At 48.0% G+C, this 21,168-nt stretch overlaps 1 protein-coding gene across 2 annotated transcripts in view; it reads left to right on the top strand.

Moving 5' to 3' along the window:
* The window catches only part of TXNRD1 (thioredoxin reductase 1), an 83,420-nt gene that overhangs the window by 23,652 nt on the left and 38,600 nt on the right, over window positions 1-21,168 (top strand). Inside the window, exon 1 of one of the 2 annotated variants that reach the window (XM_084796304.1) lies at window positions 7,735-7,756. The exons of the other annotated variant lie outside the window; for it this stretch is intronic. The gene's annotated coding sequence lies outside the window, so the exon portion shown is untranslated. Of the gene's footprint in view, window positions 1-7,734; window positions 7,757-21,168 lie in introns of those variants that run through there. 2 annotated transcript variants of the gene reach the window in all.

The following is a 21,168-nucleotide window of genomic DNA, read 5'->3' as shown; positions in this document are numbered from 1 at the left end:
TCATGTACCTTCCTTGGAGCCAGACCCAGGTTGCCAGGCTGGGAAGCGAGGGCTTTTACTTGCTGAGCCTATCTTGTTAGTTCCGTGCTTGCTTTTCGCATACGGGCACGTGATGGGGGGGGGGGCGCACGTACCTCTTCAGGCGGGTGGGTATGCCCATGTGCTCACGTGAGTGCACTTGCACAGGTGTGCAGGAGCCAGAGCCGTCTCCATCAGCTGTTCTCCGGCTTATTTTTCTGTGGACGGTCTTTTCCTGAGCTTGGAGCTCACCAATTCGTCAGGCTGGCTGGCCGGTGAGCTTCAGGGAGCCTCCTGGTTCTGCACCCATCCCAGTGCAAGGCTTAACAGACATGTGCCAGGCAGTGCCACCTTTTACGTGCCCTGCTAGGGGGTCTCAACTTGGGTGCTTGGGTGGTAGGCACTCCACCACCTTATGCCATCTCCCTGTCCCTCTTGCTCACCATGAGCAGGGTCCTGGAGAGGAAATGGAAAAATGGAAGACGTTATTGTTGTTGTTGTTGTTTGTCTTGCTTTTTTATTTAGTCTTGTTCCCTGGGGTTTGACCATGCTGTCCATTTGCCTAGAAGTCAGTTGCAGGAAAGCCTGACCCAGTTGTGTTTATTTCTAGATCTTTGTGAGGGATGGGTCTGCCTTTTGCCCTCTCTGCACTCAACCCTCGTCTCCCCCCCCCACCCCCCACACAACCAGGCTAGGTGGGCACAGTGCAGCGCTGGTCTTCAACTCTTCCCTAATGCTCCCAGGGAAGGTTCACATCACTGCCCGGTAGGCTCTCCTGACAGACCCAGGAGTGTCCAAGCTGGCCCCGGAAGCGTGAACTGCTAGAGGTCTCCACCGACGAAAAGCTCCATGGGCCTTACCCATTGGAGTCCCTTTCTCAGATCCAGTATTTCGGCCTTGGGCTACCATTGCGCGGCTCTCAGAGCGACCCTGGTATTAGGCAGTGCGTCACCCCGCTTTCCTCTCTGATAATCACCATCTTGGCTCACATTGCTTGTAGCTAGGGATCATCACCCCCATCCACACTCTGTCAGAAAGCCCGACAGGCTCCCCCAGCGCACCTCCTGAGCCCAGAACCTGGCGGCTGGTCTTGGTAAACAGCGGTGCTTGGCTACCTGCAAACACCAGTCCTGAGGTAAGGCTGTCACCCCGGGTGATGGTAAAGGACTCAGCTGGGGTTTTGACAGGCTTGTGGAGTGTAAATAACATGCGCATGCGCATGCGCAACTCTCTTCAGTGTCCTCAGTGGAATCGTGTGAGTATTGATTTGAGAATAAATGTTTTGCTTGAGCAGTTGTGGGGGTTTTTGTTTTGTTTTTGGTTGGTTTATTTTTGTTTTTGTTTTGAGCCTTTTCAAAGTACAGCGTGGTAAAGGCCACAGAGGCGGCTGGAGAGATGGCTCAGCGGTTAAGAATCCTGTTTGCTCTTCCAGAGGTCCTGAGTTCAACTCCCGGCAACCACATGGTGGCTCACAACCATCTGTGATGTGATCTAATGCCCTCTTCTGTCATAGCAGGTGTACATGCAAAGTAGAGCACTCATATACAATAAATAAATAAAATCTTTCTTTAAAAAAAAAAAAAAAGGCCACAGAGGCCAGGGAAGTGGTGGTGGTGCGGCTGATTTGCATATTCTCTGAACTCCTCTCTAGGAAATATTTCCTAAGGTTTTGAGGTGCTTTCAGCTTTTTTTTTTCTAACTAGCTCTTGTTATGGCTTATTGTGGGGAAAGTGGTTTTATAAAAAGCCTCTACTTGGTTTATAAGTTTAGATATTTTTTAAAAAAGATTTATTTAATTATTATGTATAGAGATCTCATTATAGATGGTTGTGAGCAAACATGTGGTTGCTGGGAATTGAACACATGACCTCTGGAAGAGCAGCCACTGCTCTTAACTTCTGAGCCATCTCTCCAGCCCAAGTTTAGATCTTCATCAGGGAGAAAGGGACAGTGATCATATCCCTGGGCGGCTGGTTGAACCCAGCTGGGAGCAGCTGGCCTGCTGTGTCAGAGGGTGGTGAAGTGTCAAGAGTTTTTACTTTCGTACTCTCAATGCCCTTCTCCCTTTCCAGACCGGAAGGAATTGTTTTTTGTCATTGTCCTATGGAGAGACAGGCCTTGAAATTTTTATATAGCCAAGCATGACCTTGACTTTCCCAATCCTCTGACCTACACCTCCCAAGCCAATGGTTTTTGTTTTGTTTTGTTTTGTTTTGAGATAGGGTCTCTCTATGTAGGCCTGGCTGTCCTGGAACTCTCTGTAGACTCGGCTGGGCCTCAAACTCACAGATAGCCACCTGCTTCTGGCTCCTCCAAGTGCTGGAATTAAAGGTGTGCGCTGCTACTACACCTTGGCAATGCTAATGGTTTCTTGAGCCCAACCATCTGTCAAGGCTCAACCTTAGGAACTGGTGTGTGCTTACGTGATCTCCTCCCTCTCGTGTGTGTGTGTGTGTGTGTGTGTGTGTGTGTGTGTGTTTTCTTTCCAAGTAAGGGAAAAGGAAGGAGTACAGGGCACGGCAGCACGAAAACGCCTGTGCTCAGAGGAGCCTTTTATCTGTCTCTCTGGAGCACAGCCTGCATCACTGCCACCTCAGCCTTCATCCTCTCAGTGTGACAGTGATGCTGGGGGGGGGGGGGGGAGGAAGACGCAGCAGTGTGTTGAGAATAAAGTTATAGAGGTAGAAGACAGAAGTCTCATCCTGAGGGGCTGTGGTCAAACTGAGAAGGCAGAATGTAGGTTTAAAAAGGAAAATGGGGAGCCGGCCGGTGGTGGCACACGCGCCTTTAATCCTAGCATTCGGGAGGCAGAGGCAGGTGGATCGCTGTGAGTTCGAGGCCAACCTGGTCTACAAAGAGAGTCTAGGACAGCCAAGGCTACACAGAGAGACCCTGTCTCGAGGGGGAAAAAATGGAAACTGGGGACGGGGTGGAGGGGTGGGGTGTGTCTCAGTTGGTATAGTGCTTGTCACATAAGTTTGAGGACCTTAGCTCCCGTGTAAACAACCTGGTCCATGTATAATCTAAGTGCTGGGAAAGCAGAGGCAGACTAGACTGACCCTGGGCTCGCTGGCCAGTCGTCGTTCTAGCCTAACTGGCTAGAACTGGTTCAGCGAGAGCCCCCAATCTCAAAAAAAAAAAAAAAGTGGAACCAGGTGTTGTGGTGCACGCTCCAGCACTGGGAAGCAGAGGCAGAGGCAGGATTTCTGTGAGTTCAAGGCAGCCTCATGTATGGTGAGTCCCATAGCCATCAGAGACACTGTCTGTAAACCACAACAACAACTGATGATGATGATGCAGCAGAAAGCAAAGAATGATTGAGGAAGACATTTACCTGACTTTGACATCTGGCCTCTATACCCACTCAAGCACACACCCAACCCCTCCCAGAGAGAGGGGGGGGAGAATGGGTAGTTGTGCTTTTTTTTTTAAAAGACAGGGTTTCTCTGTGTAGCCTTGGCTGTCCTGAACTCGCTTTGTAGACCAGGCTGGCTTCGAACTCACAGCGACCCTCTGCCTCCCGAATGCTGGGATTAAAAGTGTTCGCCACCACCTCCCGGCTTGCTGTGCAATTCTTCACCTAATTATCTAGCTCTGACTCTGCCTACTTGGCCTGAAGATCCCCAACCCCTCACCTTAAAAAAAAAAAAATCTTAAAGATGATTGGCCTAGACTAAAGGATTACTGGTTTCTTCCAGCTCTATAATTATTAAGATTTCTAATCTTATTTGTTACTAAGTAATAGGTGAGAGCCCGGACTTCAAAGGTAGTTTGGCCCTGGGCTCTGGGGCTTGCTATTAGTCATGTAACCGTGGCTAAACTTGGTATGCCTCAGTTTCCTCACCAGTAAATGTATATAATAATAGTAGTTATGTCATGGCTTTAATGTGAAACTTAAATTAGTCAATATTTAGAAAAGCTATAAATGTACCTAGCCATGGAAGTATTTGTTCAAAAAACCAAATGCAAGCTGAGCACAGGCTGCAAGTTCGAGACCAGCCTGGTCTACAAAGTGAGTCCTGGCCGGTCAAGGCTACACAGAGAAACACTGTCTTGGAAAACCAAAAACCAACCAACCAAATAAAAAACCAAACCAAACCAAACCAAACCAAACCAAAAAAAACCAAATGCAATTGAAAAACAACTACTTATTTTTTTCTGTTTTACTATCAGGACTGAAATTCTTGGACTTGATTCCAGTATCTGACTACTGTGTGAGGTATACGTGTATGCTTGTGTGAGAGCATGTTCGCGCGCGCGCGCGCGCGCGCGCGTGTGTGTGTGTATGCGCATGCGCTCGTGCGTGCATGCATGGAGGCCAGAGGTGAATATCAGGCATCTGCCTCCATCACTTTTACCTTACTTTTTGCGACAGGGTCTCTCACTGAAAGCCGGTGCTCATCAGTTGAGCTGGACTGGCTGGCTGGTGAGCTCCAGGCCTCGGTCTGTCTCAACCTTCCCACTGCTGGGGTTGTAGTCCTTCTCAGCCAGGCTTTTCAGTGGGGCCAAGTCTCACTGTGTAGCCTCCGTTGGCCGTAGGTTCAGGGCAAATCTCCTGCCTCAGTCTTCTAGTTGACACCCCTATGCCTAGCTCTATACAAGGCATTTTCCAGGTTTATGACAATTAATGTGAAAATGAATTTTCAAGGTCTTTGGCCATGAAGATGGATAAATATGTCTCTTGGCAGAAATGGTGAATTTTTCATGCAGGGCATAATTTATATACTTAGCCTTTCTTACTAATTGCTGCTGTTGTTTTTAGGTTTTTCGAGACAGGGTTTCTCTGTGTCCTGGCTGTCCTGGACTCACTTTTGTAGGCTAGGCTGGCCTCAGACTCACAGCAATCCACTTGCCTCTGGCTTTCCCAGTGCTGGGATTAAAGATGTCCGTCACGGGGCTGGAGAGATGGCTCAGTGGTTAAGAGCACTGTCTGCTCTTCCAAAGGACCGGAGTTCAATTCCCAGCCACCACATGGCAGCTCACAACTGTCTGTAATTCCGGTTCCAATGGCTCTGATACCCTCACTCTAAAATGAAATTAAATAACTTATTTAAAAAAAAAAAAAAAGATGTGCGTCACCATGCCTGGCTGCTGCTGCTAGTTTTTTTGTTTTTTGTTTTTTGTTTGTTTGTTTTTGAGACATGGTATCCCTGTGTAGCCCAGACTGGCTTTGAACTCACAATCATCTTGCTGTTGCCTCCTGAGTTATCTCTGGGACCACAGGTGTGCGCCACCACACCACCGCACCCAGCTTTAATGTCAAAGAAAAAAAAAAAAGACCTTGAAGTAGAATTTCCCCGGGCTGTTTCCTTCTTTGATTTTGTCATTTAGCAATTGTGATCTCAGTTCCTCAGGGAGGAACTTCATTTTCCTGTTCACGCCTAGGCTGTGCTATATCCTCTGCTCTGGAGTACGCAAAATCATTTGCATGAGTCCAAGGTGGGAAGTGCTCACAAGGAAATTGGCTCCCATAGGCACGCAGAGTCCTACATGTTGCATAACCTGTCACCAAGGTTTGAGTGTGCCCTACTCAAGTGGGTTTTAAGTGTGGAGGTCAGCGCCATCTTTTCAGAAGGATGTGCTCCGCAGCCCACTGAGCATGCGCATCGGCAGGAGCTGGCAGTGACTCATTACAGATGTCTAGATCCGCTGCCATTGCTCAGTGGTGTGTTTGCTGGCACGTCCCAGAGCATGTCGCATGCGCTATTTAATATGGACCTTTAATCTTGACTGTGGGACTATGCTACAGGTCATTGAGCCACACGATGACAGTAGCTTGAGGTGGGACCGTGTACACTCTGGAGTCCAAAGTGTGTTTTCGCCATCTCACTTAAATATTTCCATGCTGACTTGTTAAGCTCTTTTTTGAGATTTTTATCTCAGAACTAAAAAAAAACAAAAAAAAAAAAACAAAAAACCAACAACTTTTTTTTTTTTAAGTAACAGCCTGTATACTTCTTTTGTTTTGTTTTGAAACAAGGTTTTTCTCTATGTCCTGGCTGTCCTGGACCTGCTTTGTAGACTAGGCTGGCTTCAAGATCCTCCTGCCTCTGCCTCCCAGTGCTGGCATTAAAGGCTTGCGCCACCATGCCAGGTGCCTCTATACTTTTTGTTTCTAAAAGACTAAGGATGTCACAAGAGTCTATGGTCTCCTTAAGATTTATTTTTACTTATGTGTGTGTGTGGCGGATCAGTCATAGGCATGTGCACATGAGCGCAGGTGTGCACAGAGGCCAGATGCATTGGATCTCCCCCTACATCTGGAGTTACAGGTTGTGGGCTGCTGGGTATGTGTGCTGGGAACCAAGCTTATATGTTCTTAACCACTTAACCAACCTCTTAAGTCTGTGCTTTTGTGTGATATGAACACATTTATTTGTTTCTAGCTTATTTGTTTGTTTGAGATGGGGGAGGGAGCCTCTTATTTAGCCCAGCCTAGCCTTGAACTTTCTGTGTAGCTGATACTGGCTTTAAACTCCTGGTCATCCTGCCTTTTTATCCCAAGTTCTGGGATTCTAGACCCATGCCATATATGGTTCGAACCTGCTTAGTCTTAGAAAGTGGACACTCATGCCGGGCGTGGTAGTGCATGCTTTTAATCCCAGCACTCAGGAGGCAGAGGCAGGCAAACCAATGTGAGTTTGAGGCCAGCCTGGTCTACAAAGTGAGTGCAGGACAGCCAAGGCTACACAGAGAAACCCTTTCCCTTATTTCTTTGTTGTTGTTGTTGTTGTTGTTTGTTTGTTTTTTGGTTTTTTGAGACAGAGTTTCTCTCCCCTACATACAGCACTGGGATTATGGACTTGCATTACTGTGCTCAGTTTATCCTGTGGGTCTAGGGGATTTGAACTCAGCTTCTTATGCTTGCAGGGCAGTTACTTTACTGACTGAGCCATGTCTCAAGACCCTGTTTTGTGGTTTGAGACAATGTCTTTCTATATAGCCCATATTGGTTTGGAACTCACTATGAGGTTCAAACTGGCCTTGAATTTATAATAATCTTCTCGCTCACCCTCCCTAGTCCTGGGTTAACAGGCATGCATCACCATACTTAGGGGAACATATTATTTTTAATAGATGTGTTGGTTGAAGGTTTTTTTGGCCAAAAAAATATTTTGAATATTTTAAGGATGTGTCCCCACCACCCCCTGAAATACAATGCAGTATTTTGGAAACACTAAGTATCCTACTACTTTTAAAAACATGGTCCTTAAAAAAAACAAAACACAGCAAAACAAAACCATGGTCATTATTAAACCCATTTCATGGTGTGGGTAGACTGAGTCACCAAATATGTAGAATGTCTTTTACAAAGCCATTGGGGTAAGCCAATACAATAGAATGAAATCAACATACTTCAAATCCCTATCAACAATTATTACTGCCAACAGGGAGAATCTCTAGTTATATAATAATGAGCTGGAGACAGGGAGGGCAAGATCATGCCACAAGGAAAGGCCCTTGCCACTAAGTCCCACCATGTAAGTTCGATCCCCGGGACCCTCCTGGAGGAAGGTGAGGAGCCTCTCCACGGAGTTGCCTTACAAGGATGTGTAGTAAGCCTCTTCTACTGAACTGGAGGGTTTTTAAAGGGAAGGCTGACCACGGAGGAAATCACGAAGCTGGGTTCAAGACTCTTTCCTGTTGGTCGTGACCTTGTTTCTTAACCTCTTCCAGGTAAAGATGTTACTTAGGGCTATGCGTGTCCCTTGTTTTTGGCTTCAACTTGACCAAACAGGTAAGGGTCTGTTTGTTTTATAAACTCTGATGCTAATTGTATGTTTTATGGCATCTGTTCTGCCTGGCTTGTGGGCTTGTTTGTTTCCGTTGAGTGAGGTGTTACTGTTGAGTGAGGTCTTCCTGGATGATGATGGCTCCTCCTGTGACTTTTGTTAAGGTACTCCCAGAGTTGGCGGCTCTGGTGGAACTTTCTATCTCCTGCTCTTGAAGTCACTCTGCCTGAGAACCCTGAACCCAGTTCCCGGCACAGAACCTAGTTTCTGGCTCCCTGGTGACTTTATTGCTTTTTACAAATCTGTCTCCCTTCTCGCAAGTAATTCTGGAAAATACTTGATTCGAACCTGAACTGAGATGGATTTAGAAGCTGCGTCGGGGACATATGAAAGCCAGTTAGGCTGAAGCTTTGTGGACGGGGCCACGAGAACCGTCACGTGTGTCTAGACTCCCAGGGAAGGAAAGGTTGGAGGAACACAGAGTGTTGCTTCTAGAACCATCGTGCTCATGACTTGGTTGGTGGGCCAGGATATTCTAAGGACTCAGAACAACATCAGGAATGTCCCCAAGTGCCCAGTGCCTAGGAAATACCAGCCTTTGTGCCTAGTAGCTCAACAGGAAGTGGAGGCCTGAGCATGTACAGTCTATCTAATCTCCAAGAGAGGTAAACAACAGAGAAGGGACTCAGCGGGAGAAGAAAGAGATGACAGTGGGAGCCAGGTGTGGTGGCATACACCTCTAATCCCAGCACTCGAGAGGTAGAGGCAGGCGGATCGCTGTGAGTTTGAGGCCAGCCGGGTCTATAGATCAAGTTCTAGGACAGCCAAGGTTAACACAGAGAAACTCTGACTTGAAAAAACAACAACCAAAGACAGAGAGAGAGAGAGAGAGAGAGAGAGAGAGAGAGAAATGACAGTGGGGATAGAGGAGTATGTGGGTGAAGTTCAAGTTTAAGGTCAGTCAGAAGTAGATGGTGAGGCACTTCCTACACCTTCCAGAGTGCTTGGATTAAAGGCCACCACACCTAGCCAAGCCTGTTTCATAGCAAAGTGTTGCCTGCCATTTCCACTGTTTTAGGCTAGATTGTGTAAAAGCAACAGTGGCAAAACTGCTAGCTGCTTCTTGAGGGGAAGAGACCACCCACTCAGAGAGTCATGATGCTTCCCACTAGGACTGGGTGGAAGATGTCTTCGTGAAACAATGAAAGGTACCCATTAAGGGCTGGAGAGCTGGCCCAGTGGTTAAGAATCCTGGCTGTTCTTCCAGGGGAGCCGGCTTCCATTCCAAGCACCCCATGATGGCTCGCATCACTAACGCGAGCCTGTGCCTGGGCACACTTCCTGTGCCAGAGACTTACTCATGTCCTTCTAAGTCTTTGAAATGCCATCAATGGCATGGGCGGTGATATCATCTTCATATGATGAGGAGAAATTCAGTGTAGAGAAACATTACTGTGCACAGTGGCTAGCTCTCTGGTGAGCACACTGGTAGATCCTGGTTGGGTTCCTAGCTTCCTCTGGCAGCGTCTTCAGAGCTCTTGTCAGCGTACCCCACCTGCCTTAGGCATGCTGCTGCTGGTATTGGCGCTGTGATAGGTGTTCCTGGAAGTCATGGCGGCTTTTGCAACTGGAGGTTGTGCCACAGGCTGCCATGCTAGGCACATTTTAGCCATGCCTGTGGGTGGGCTTGCGCAAACGGCTTGCTGATGCCGGGAGCCTTGGGTCCGCCTGCTGTAGCTTCCTGGCGACCGTCAATTAATATCAAAGAAGGTCAACTTAATATTGTTGCACACTGGCTGCCATCTTATAGCTGTTGGTGTGGAAAACGGATTTAACCTTTGAGAGTACTTGTGTTCTGAGAGTCGACCCGAAGCTACGCGTCGCTAGCTTGGGGGCTCCAGGGTAGCTCATCCCCACTTAGCTCCTGCTTCGACGTTCTCAGCAAGCGGAGAGGGCCTTTTTCATACCCAAGTCTCTCATTCCCTCAGGCTCCGCAGCAGCCTTCCGCGGTTGCTGGACCGAATTCTGTTTTTACTTAGCAGAAGGTAGATGCGGGTGGCCCGGGAACAGGTTCACTGTTGCTGTGTCAAGCCCAGACCTGTTGCCTCTGCAGGGGTTGCTTTTCCTCAAGCAAATAAAGCTCCTCACTAGAGCAGACGCCCCAGCAAAGCTCTGGCTTCACCAACGCTCAGCTGTCTGTTCCTTCTGCAGATGTGTTTTGGGTATCAAGTGCCGGGCTTGCCGGCGTGGGGAGAAAAGGTGAATGAGGCACACCTCGTTCTTAAGATCACCCCGCTTGTCAGTATCTGCCTCCCTCTAGTCTCAGTGTAGTATGCCGTCTGGGAAGAGATGTCACATAGGCGTTTCCTCAGGGAAAGGTGAGAGAGGGGCTGGGAATCCCCGGTGATGAGCAGAAACGTTACAAAATATCCAGAGTGAGTCAAGGAGGGGCATCAAAGGGGAGGGGCATCAAAGGGGAGGAACACCAAGGAGGCAGGGCACCAAAGGGGAGGGGCATTAAGGAGGAGGGGCACCAAAGGGGAGGGGCATCAAGGAGGAGGGAGGGGCAGTTTTATCCTACAGGAAGTGAGGATGCCCGAGAGTTGTGGTTATTTGTGAACTTTTTATTTATTTTGTGTGCGAGTACAAAAACGCGAGCTCAGAGAACACCTTTTCGGATAACTTGTCACCTTCACAGTGTTGAGGTGGCGTCCCTCTTGCTTTTGCTCTGGCGAAGCCTGCCCCATACTAGCTTGTGAGCTTTTGGCAGGTTCTCCCATCTCTGCCTGTACCCCTCTTGAGGAGTTCAGGAATAGCGGACGTGTGGCGTCACGTCTGACTTTTCTGTGGGCTTAAGACACGGGAGGTGTAAACTGAGGTAAAAACCTGAGTTTTAATTTTGAGCTATTGCCCCGGCCCGCGGGGTCTTCAAATGGAACCTGGGAGGGGGATGCAAGGCTGAAAAAGAGACAGGACAGGGAGACACGAAGAAATGAGGGCAAGTCTGGATTCTGACCAGACCCCGTTTATTGATAATTTTCACAGAGCTTTTAATAGGGTCTCAGAGAGGCAAGGGCAGGGTTACTATGGAAGCCTAATGGCAGCTATTCTGCTCTCTAGCCCGGTAGTAAAAACTTTAAGATAAGGGAGTAAACTTTGAGAGAATGTAGCTGATAAGCAAGCAAGCGGGTTCCTAGGAGCTAATGAGGATGTTCTGCTATATACCTCAGTAGTAAAAACTTCAAGGATAGGGAGGTAAGTTCTGAGGAAAGCAGCTGCAGAGATAAGGTAAATAAGCGGTTTCTCGGAACTGGAACTGAGTGGTATGGCCCCGAGCTGACCCTCAGCTTGCTACGTGCCAAACAGAGGTGTAGAAAATGGAGCCTACAGGCAAGGTGGAATTGCCTGTTTTAGGCCAAGAGCCACGAAGGGTGGCCCCTTACAAGCTATATGCAAATATCTATTTACAAGTCCGATTCTACAACTTAACTGCTGGCTCTTTGGAAATCTCGCTCTGTGTCATCCTACCTAGCTACTCTACCTTTCTCTTGATCTCCTCCAAACCCAAGTGAGCTCCTTAGCTCTCGTCCTAGAATGCTATTTTTCCTGTGTCCTGCCAGCTGCTTCTGTGTTGGTCCTGCAATCCCAGAGAGAGCATTCTAATCTCTTACTCAGAGCTCCTTCCGCCAAGGCCTTTCCAAGGCTAAAGAAAAAGCTCTCAAAGGCCCAATTGCTATAAAAAGAAGTCCCTCCCCTACACCCTGAAGCATATTGATGGGGGGGGGGGCTGTGGGGGGGGGCGCGGATAGAGGAGTCCAAGCAAAGTCAGTAGGGGCTGAACCATTTCACCTTTACTGTCGGGGAGCTCGAGGTCACCCAGCTGATTATAGTCATAAAACAAAGATCGGCAGACTTCTCCCAAACAACCTGCCTTAAAATGGGGAGGAACTTTCCATTTTTTTTTCTTTTGGTTTTTCAAGACAAGGTTTCCCTGTGTAGCCTTGGCTGTCCTGGACTCGCTTTGTAGACCAGGCTGGCCTCGAACTCACAGCGATCTACTTGTCTCTGCCGCCCGAGTGCTGGAATTAAAGGTGTGTGCCACCACCACCGCCCGGCAGAACTTTCCATTCTTTAGCATCCTTGTCTATGGAGACTCTCAGTGGAACACCCAAGCTGCATCTCTTCGGGACACACGTACCTGCATCTGACATCTATTTAAGCTTTTATATGTTGCTAACAATTAGGCTTTTCTACAACAATCAAAATAACCTGCAGCATAGTCACTGACTATTAAGGCTTTATTTGTAAAAATATTTATTAAAATAGAGATGGGCATTGAGCAGTAGGTCGGGGAACTTGTGAAGTGTGAGCCTTGAGTGTCAATCCCAGTACGAAAATAAGAAGTTGGGTGTGACCGCGTGTACCTGCCTCCCCAATGCTGTGGGTGTAGACAGAAGATGGCTAGGGCTCGCAGACTGGCAGGCTAGCTCCAGGTTCAGTGAGTGGGGATGGGTGGAAGATGTCCGAGTGAGTGCCTGGCTGGAATTGTGTTCTGTTCCACTCCGCTGTCTCATTAGTCGTGTTCCTCAAGGAGTAGTAATAGGGGGAGGCCTTGAACAGTGAGGGCCATGAGCCTGCTGCAAACTCCGTAAGCACTGACTGAGTCAATGGTAGTTCTGTGAGGCAGAGGTTGCTGTCACCGATAAGGAAGGGCTCCAGGAGTTAAATAAGTCACTGGAGGAGTTAAATAAGTCACTCAGGGTTATGTAACCAGAAAGACAGCCCAAACTTACAAGGATGCAGAGGAGTGGGTGTCAGTGACTGCACATGACTCCCAAAAGAATTGATACACATCAGCGTTGCGTATTTAGCTCAGTGGTAGAACGCTTGCCTAGCAAGTGCAAGGCTCTGGGTTTGGTCCTCAGCTCTGGGGAAAAAAAAAAAGACAAAGAATTTACTCACATCTTTCTCTTTTGGGGCACACATCTGTTTTCTAAAACGTACAAGGAGTAGGGCTACAAACAACCCTCATATCTCTTAAAAGAATGCTCTTAAGAGCCGGGTGTGGTGGTGTACATGCCTTTAATCCCAGCATTTGGGAGGCAGAGGCAGGTGGATTGCTGTGAGTTCGAGGCCAGCCTGGTCTACAAAGTGAGTCCAGGACAGCCAAGACTAACATAGTGACACCTTTCTAAAAACAAACAAATAAATACATAAATGAAAAGAAAATACATGTTTATGTCATACACATCTAGGATCACATTCCCGCCGTAAGGGGACAGTGTAACGCGTCTTGGTTCCTTTTGCTTGTTTTGTTTTTCCTGGAGTGCTGGGGGACAAGTCCAGGAGCTTGTTTGGTACATGGCAGGCAAGTGCTTTCCCAGTGAGGTACATCCCTAGCCATCATCCCCTGTGCTTGAGTTGTTAGATTCCAACTAAGGTGATGCTGTACATATCAATCGTAATTAATCAATGCCCCCTCTCCAGCTGTTCAGTTGTGAGTTGGAGAGATTCAGATGAAGATTTTCACAGTATAAGCTTTACCTAGTTGGTACCCTAGTCGATGGCTCTTACACTGCTAAGCAAATGTTCAGGGCCTTCTGCTATACGTAAGTGACTTGGGGCCTGCTGAGTGGTTGTCCTTAGTCACAGTCACCCCAAGTACAGGGCTCTCAAGCTTTTGCTTCCTCCTCTGTGACGTGGGGATGGGGTGAGGGTATGCATAAAACGCCTCCCACAGTCCCTGACACACAGTCACAGCAGGAACTGCTGTGGCGTTAGGCATCCATAAACATGACTCACAGATGTTTAATAGCATGGGCAAGTTTCTGCATTATAATGTTTCAGGAAAGGAGGAAATGATCTAGGATAGATCTTCATGAAATGTCGCATCGGGCTTTAAGCAAGCTAAAGGCAAACAGCGGCAGGCTAGCGAGCCGGCTCAGCAGTTAAAAGCACTTGCTCCTGCGGAGGACCAGGCTCTGTTGGCATCACTCATATGGCAGCTCGTATCTGCAGTTCCAGGGGACTAGATGCCTCTTCTGACTCCATAGGCTCCAGACACAACATGCATATACATAAAATAAAACAAATCTAAAAGAAATTGTTAAAAGCTCAGAAAAAGGGTTGAAAAATACTGGTATTTGTGGTCCCATTCTTCAGGCACTGAGGAAATGTAGATAGATGAACATGATCTGATTTCTCTTTAAAAGAAAGGCCTCTTGGGAGGAAGAGGCAGGTGGATCACTGTGAGTTCGAGGCCAGCCTGGTCTACAAAGTGAGTCCAGGACAGCCAAGGCTACACAGAGAAACCCTGTCTTGAAAAACAAGAAGAAGAAGAAGAAGAAGAAGAAGAAGAAGAAGAAGAAGAAGAAGAAGAAGAAGAAGAAGAAGAAGAAGAAGAAGAAGAAGAAGAAGAAGAAGAAGAAGAAGAAAGGTCTCACAAATACTTTATTTTTTATTTAAAAGTTTTTCAAGACGGGGTTGTGTAGGTCTGACTGCCCTGGAACACACTCTATAGACCAGGCTGGCCTCACTCACCGAGATCCACCTGCCTCTACCTTCTGAGTGCGGGGATTACAGGTGCACGCCACCACCGCTCAGCCTTACTTTATTGTTTTACAACTATGTGCATGCATGTGTGGGCGTAAGTGCCTATGAATGCAGGTGCCTTGTGGGAGGCCACCGGCATTGGGTCTCCCTGGAACTGGTGTTACAAGGAAGTTGTGAACCACCCCAAGTGGGTGCTGGGAAACAGACTGGGACCCCTGCAGGAACACTGAGCCATCCTTTCATCCCCAGGAGAAGATTTTACTAGAAGACAGGACCACCATCTGGGGTGGAAGAAACAGAGGAAGAGTCAAAGGTGTTGCCAAGATTTTGGTTATGAAGTGTGGGCTGTGCTGCCGTTTACCCAGAGAGGGGTATGAGGAGACTTCTAAGCAATATAATGACTTAATCATGGCCATGCTGTGGGTGTCCTAGGTAGATAATGGGGGAGGGGCTTTGGAAATGAGTCGGAACCCTAGGAGAGTCTGTACAGTGAACCAGAACCCAGATGTTCATCGGATGCAGACAGTGAGGTCCTTCTTTCTTCTAGCAGTTTTAAAGATTAAATAAACTTTTTTTTTTTTTTTTTTTTTTGGTTTTTCGAGACAGGGTTTCTCTGTGTAGGCCTGGCTGCCCTGGACTCACTTTGTAGACCAGGCTGACCTCGAACTCACAAAGTGCTGGGATTAAAGGCATATGCCACCACACCCAGTTTAAATCAACATTTTTGATCTGTAGACAAGTGAATTAAAACATATACCAGGTGGGAACATACAAAGTTCTCTGGTAAGTGGGACAGCTTGGTGCTCCGCAGGCAGATCTACCACCACTAAGCTACAGCCTGGAAAACGGATCTTAACCACCCTATGAGATGCAGTTTCAGTCTCAGTTAAAAGCCGACCCAGTAGGACTGTGGAGTGCTAGCAAGTAAAGGCTCCGCTCGGCAGAGCAGTCTGTGTCCTTGCTTTCTGAGGATGTGTGGAGGTCTGAGTATTGGTGGCGCACGCCTTTAATCCCAGCATTTGGGAAGCAGAGGCAGATGGATCACTGTGAATTCGAGGCCAGACTGGTCTATAAAGCGAGCCCAGGACAGCCAAGGCTTCACAAAAAAAACACTGTCTCAAAAAAACAAAAGAAAACAAAAACAAAAAAAGAAAGAAAGACACACCGAGAGGAAGACAGCTGGGGCCCAAGGAGACCCTGCCAGCTGGGAGAGCCACCATTACACACCCAGGGATTTTTGCGAATAGACCCGTAGCTGGAAGCAAGCTCGGGTTGCAGTGTCCGTGCCACAGACGCTGGCAAATGCAACAAGTCAGGGCTCCTTCACCTCCATGGCAAGGTTTTCTCCCCCAACACCGCAAAGCACGTTGAATCCCCCAAGCACCAGGTGCATTCAAACCTGGAGTGTGTCTCTGCTGTGGGGCATGCGCAGTGCCAGGCACCAGGGAAAGGAAGATTAGCCCCTCAGGCAAATAGTGTGTGGTGGAGGGAGAGGAGCAGGCCAGCGGGGCTTGGACTCACCGCGAGATCTCAGGCCCGTCACCCAGCCCTGAGTTAGTCATCTGTGAATGGAGAAAGGGCATAAGCTTCTCCAAGGGCAGCGGAGGGGGCTGATGCAAGACTGTCCAGCCCGTGCATGGAGGCTCTCAAGGAGTGAAAAGAAATGTACTTAAAGCCACCAGATGGAAGAAACGAGAGTGGCTAGGGCTGTGTTTGAGAGGGGATGTCTTTGTGGGGTCGTGGTCACGAGGCAGGATTTCAGAGTTCTCGGGATGGGCGCTGTGTGGATGAAGACTTCTTTGGCCCTTGTCGGAAAGTTACTGCTATGTTTTTTTTTTTTTTTTTTTTTTTTGCATTTGTTTTTATTTTTGAGACAGGGTTTCTCTGTGTAGCCTTGGCTGCCCTGGACTCACTTTGTAGACCAGGCTGGCCTCGAACTCACAGTGATGCACCTGCCTCTACCTCCCAAGTGGTGTAAAAGTGAGGGCCTGTTTCTCTCTGAACATTACTTAACTGTAAACAATGCATCTGTAGACAGGAATCCTTAAGGCTTTTTGTTGTTGTCTTTAAAAAAAAAAAACCATTTTTTAAATGTTAGTGTGTATGGCTGGGTGCTTGCATGTGTGTCTGTGCATCATGTGTGTCCCTGGGGCCCAGAACAAGTCATTAAATTCCCTGGAACTGGAGTTAGAGACAGCCGCGAGCTTCCATGTGAGCGCTGAGAATCAATGCTGGGACCTCCAGAAGAGCAGCCAGTGGCTCTTCCCCGCTGGGCCATCTCTCCAGCTATGTTATTTTCAGAAACAGGAATTCATTATGCAGCGCTACCTGACCTGGAACTTACTATTAAGCTCAGGCTGACCTTGCACTCATAGAGACCTTGAACTCTGCCTGCCAAGTGTCGAGGTTAAAAGCATGCGCCACCACGCCCGGCAGTCTAACCAGCAACTCTTAATATTGACTTGCTTTGATAAGATTCTTTTATCTTTCTACAATACAGTACAATTTCTAGTATCTTCTGGTGTGGTACTCAGTGCTTTGGGAATTCATTGAGCACGGGCGGAAATGAACCAAGCACTTTCTTAGCCTTTTATCTACAGATGCAATCTATTCTGTCCTTGTCTTCCCCACCTCACCCCCCCCCCCTTTTATACAGAGATGTATCGGTTCCTTCCTAAGACCTCAGCACCTTTTTGCATATTACTCACTCTGTAAAATGGGGAAAACAATCCCACCTTCGCTGTTCCTCAGGCTATGAATTAAGGCTGCTCGATTGATGAACCCTCTCCAGTGACCCCCACACTAGTATCTGCTTCCCGTTTGTGTGTTTAGGGGAGCTTACGGGCCACCACATTGGAGCATTCAGCACAATCCAGGCACCTCCCAAGCCTATGACAGACGGGATTTTTTTTGGGGGGGGGGGTTTGAGACAGGGTCTCTCTGTGTTAGCCATGGCTGTCCTGGACTGGCTTTGTAGACCAGGCTGGCCTCAAACTCATAGCGATCCACCTGCCTCTGCCTCCTGAGTGCTGGGATTAAAGGTGTGCGCCACCACGCCGGGCCCCGACAGACGGGGTTTTATTCAGATGACGCCTTACGTATTCACTGTTGTCTCAGCTTCCCCTTGAGATAGATCAAGGTCTTAAAAGGGAAATTCCCCTCTCTAGAACCATAGGAGACCCCCCCCATATTTGTCATGTTAAAAACATTCTTCCCCAGCCTGGTGTGGTGGCCTAGGCCTTTAATCCCAGCACTTGGGAGGCAGAGGCAGAGGTGGGCAGATTGCTGTGAGTTCGAGGCCAGCCTGGTCTACAAGTGAGTCCAGGACAGCCAAGGCTACACAGAGAAACCCTGTCTCAAAAAACCAAAAATAAAAAAATAAAAAAAAAAATAAAAAAAAATAGAAAGAAAGAAAAAACCAAATTCTTTCCCCTCTATGAAAAAGATACAATCTATATAAATTAACTAGTAATACCCTCAATCTACAGAGTTAATCTCTGGACAAATATTTACTGAGCGATTTCTATGTATGCACGCTGTATTAAGTGGCTGGGCATTCAGTCCTGAAAATAGTAATTGCAGGGTGAGGGTGGGGTGATCGCTTGTGTCTATTTACATTAAAGCAATTAAATTTAAATTAAATAAACAGATCCATACTCATGCAAAGTGTCTTTTAAGATCTCAGCAGTCCCAAGGGCACTGAGGTGGGAGAGCACAGCTCAACCTCTCGTCACAAAGAAACTTGTACCGGGCTGTGCTGGTCTAGAGGAGGCTGACCTTGAGCAAGCAATCCTAAATAAAATATAAAGGCAACCTGTGTGTGTTCCAGGCAGAAAGACTAGCTGGTAACGTGGCACATTTCATGGGACAAGGCTTGTCTGGTGGCATCCTCAAGGAAGACAGGTTTGAACTGGATTTGAGGAGCACCTGGGAGTCAGCAAAGCCCTGTGGTGGTAGGGAGCATAGTAATTAAAGGGATGAGGGGAAGGGCTAATGACTGGGGTGAAGGGGAGGTTTGGGGGAGACGAGGAGGTGGGGGGACCACAGAGGACCCTGTGGGAAGGAGATTAAGGAGCTGGGAAGCTGAGGAACTGCCCTCTGGCTCGAGACAGAACCCGGGTTTTACTTCAGAGTCCCCCTGAATAATAAGTACGTGTTCAAAGAGGTTGGTTCCGCAGTCACCTTGTCCTTTCTTCTCCGGGGACCGGTGGCCCCTTTACCCAGTCTGGATCATCCATCCCCTCAGTAATGTCAGTATGACAACGTGTTATAATCATCTCCTTCTTAGAGGAGCAAAAAACACCCCAACACTGTGGGGCTCATTCTGTATCTGTCTTCAGGCTCCATTTCCCACTCCCTGTTTTTTTCACTGTTTTAGGATGAAAGGGTTGGCCCTACTTACTGCCTGCAGTCCCTCATCATTGTCACAGAAGTGGCTCCATCCTCATCTCGCAGGAGTCCTCAGTAGACGCCCCCACAACCCCTAACCACCCCCCCACCCACCCCCCACCTTTTAAACCCGGACACTTTCCATCCACTTCAGAGAGAGATGCTATCGCCTTTGTCTTCTCTCTACTTCCTTCTAGCTCCTTCCCCTTAGGTGATTCCTTTTTCTCTCTCTGTAATTTGGTGTTCAGGACTCTGTGTCTGGGCCACCTTCCTTCCCTTAGATACGCTAAACCCCTGGGTGATTTCATCGAGCACCGTGGTGTGGGAATTAAGTTTATGTGTCAACCTGACCTAGGTATACACCCACTCGTCTAGTTAAGCACTAGATGTTCCTGAGAAGGTATTTTACAGTGTAATTAACTAACGTTGAAATCGGTGGACTCGGAGTGAAGCAGTTTACCTCCCTTAACACGGGTGGGCTTTATCTAGCTATGTCAAGGCCCTCAGAAGAAAGCCGGAGGTCCCCCCCCCCCCCCAACCCACCCGAAGAGCAAGCAGCACCCAGCCTGCACAGTGCCACTGGAATCCCTATTCTGTGGCGGGTAGACTTGTTGGCTTTCTCAGTCACTGAGCCGGTTGTTTGTCTTATTTTGAGACAGGGTCTCCGGTAGTCTCGGCTGGCCTCAAACTCCCAAGCTAAGAATAACCTTGAACTCCTGACTCTTTGGCCTTTACTTCCCAGACATTAGGACCACAGGCAAGTGTCCTGTTAGCTGACCCTTTTAACTTCATGTCTCCCTAGACTCATATATCCCATTGATTTTTTTTTCCAGAAAATCCCATTATATGTAGCATTTTTCGAGACAGGGTTTCTCTGTGTAGCCTTGGCTGCCCTGGACTCACTTTGTAGACCAGGCTGGCCTCGAACTCACAATGATCCACCTACTTCTGCCTCCCAAGTGCTGAGATTAAAGGTGAGCACCCACCATGCCTGGCAAAGAGCTCTTTCAACACCCATCTCATCCCCAATGCCTTGTGAAAGGAAGCAATGACAGCCTCTGTGAATGAGGAACAGACAGTATGTTTGTGTGATGCTAGAAATGATCAGGTACGTGGTGGCGCATGCCTGTAATCCCAGCACCTGGGGAGGCAGAGGCAGAGGCAGAGGCAGGTGGATCTCTGTGAGTTCAAGGTCAGCCCGGTCTACAAAGTGTGTCCAGGAGAGCCAAGTACACAGAGAAACCCCACCTTGAAAAACCAAAATAAATAAAATAAATAAATAAATGATCAAGTACAGAAACAGACATTGATGGTGACCGAGGGGCATCTTTCCAGATGAAGCTCTTGAACAGGGAAGGCAAGAGGAGCCGTGTGCAGGGGAGTCAGAGCCTTTCTTTTATTTTATCTGGAGCTGTGGGAAAGAGTTCAGTAGTTTTCTCCCTATGGGGAAACACTGGGAAGTTCTGGTCTGGTCAGCCCTATTTCATAACTAGGTTACGAGCAGAGGGAGGGCAGGATGCAGCAGTGCTGTTAGAAAAGTCAGAAAAGTGGGAGAAACCGGAAGACTTGCCGAGGCTGCTGGGAAAGTCTGACAGGGAGGAGGGACTGCTGGGCAGTGCCAAGGACAGGTGTGAGGTTTGCGGCCTTGACTTTCAGGTGGAAACCACTTCTACTCTCCAGACGTTTCTCCGACAATGTTTTGTTGTTGTTGTTTGGTTTTTAGAGACAGGGTTTCTCTATGTAGTCTTGGTTGTCCTGGACTCGCTTTGTAGACCGGGCTGGCCTCGAACTCACAGAGATCACCTGCCTCTGCCTCATGAGTGCTGTGCTACCATACGTTTGCTTCTCCAACAATGTTTTGCTGCCTAAGTAGGGTGCAGATTATGTGGACAGGTAGCACTAACACAAGTGGGTCTAGGTGGTGGTGGTGGAGGCAGAGGCAGGTGGATCTCTGGGTTTGAGGCCAGCCTGGTCTACAGAGTGAGTTCTAGGACAGCCAGGGCAACACAGAGAAATCTTGTCTCGAAAAAACGCCATCAACGAAAAACAAAGAAAAACACCAAACCGAACAAAAACCAACCCCCCCCAAAGCAAACAAACAAACAAAAACCACAACAAGGGTGGGTCTAGTCTGTACTATTGAGAAGCTTGGAGTTGATCTCAATGGCCCTAGAGAAATAAAGGTCTGAACAGTGATTATTCCTGGTCAGCGTGCTTCCGGAGGTGGACGGGCGGCTAATGCAGTCTTGGCTGAGAGGCCAGTTCAGGAAGGGAAGGCCTTTTCCATGGTTATTCTGAATTACCTACTGTTTACCACATTCTGGGGAGAGAAGAAATCAAACAAGGGCTCTTGCTTTTCAGAGTTTTGATAGATCTAGAAAATGTGCAATTGTTAGTGGGTACTTGGGGCCACAAAGAGGGAAGAGACAATTTTATCATGGGTGAGAATGAGGGAGCCCCACCCAGAGGAGGTGAC

Source organism: Acomys minous, assembly GCF_964271855.1.
Source record: "Acomys minous genome assembly, chromosome: 9".
Classification (NCBI taxonomy): domain Eukaryota; kingdom Metazoa; phylum Chordata; class Mammalia; order Rodentia; family Muridae; genus Acomys; species Acomys minous.
This window is presented reverse-complemented; position numbering and strand designations above follow the sequence as displayed.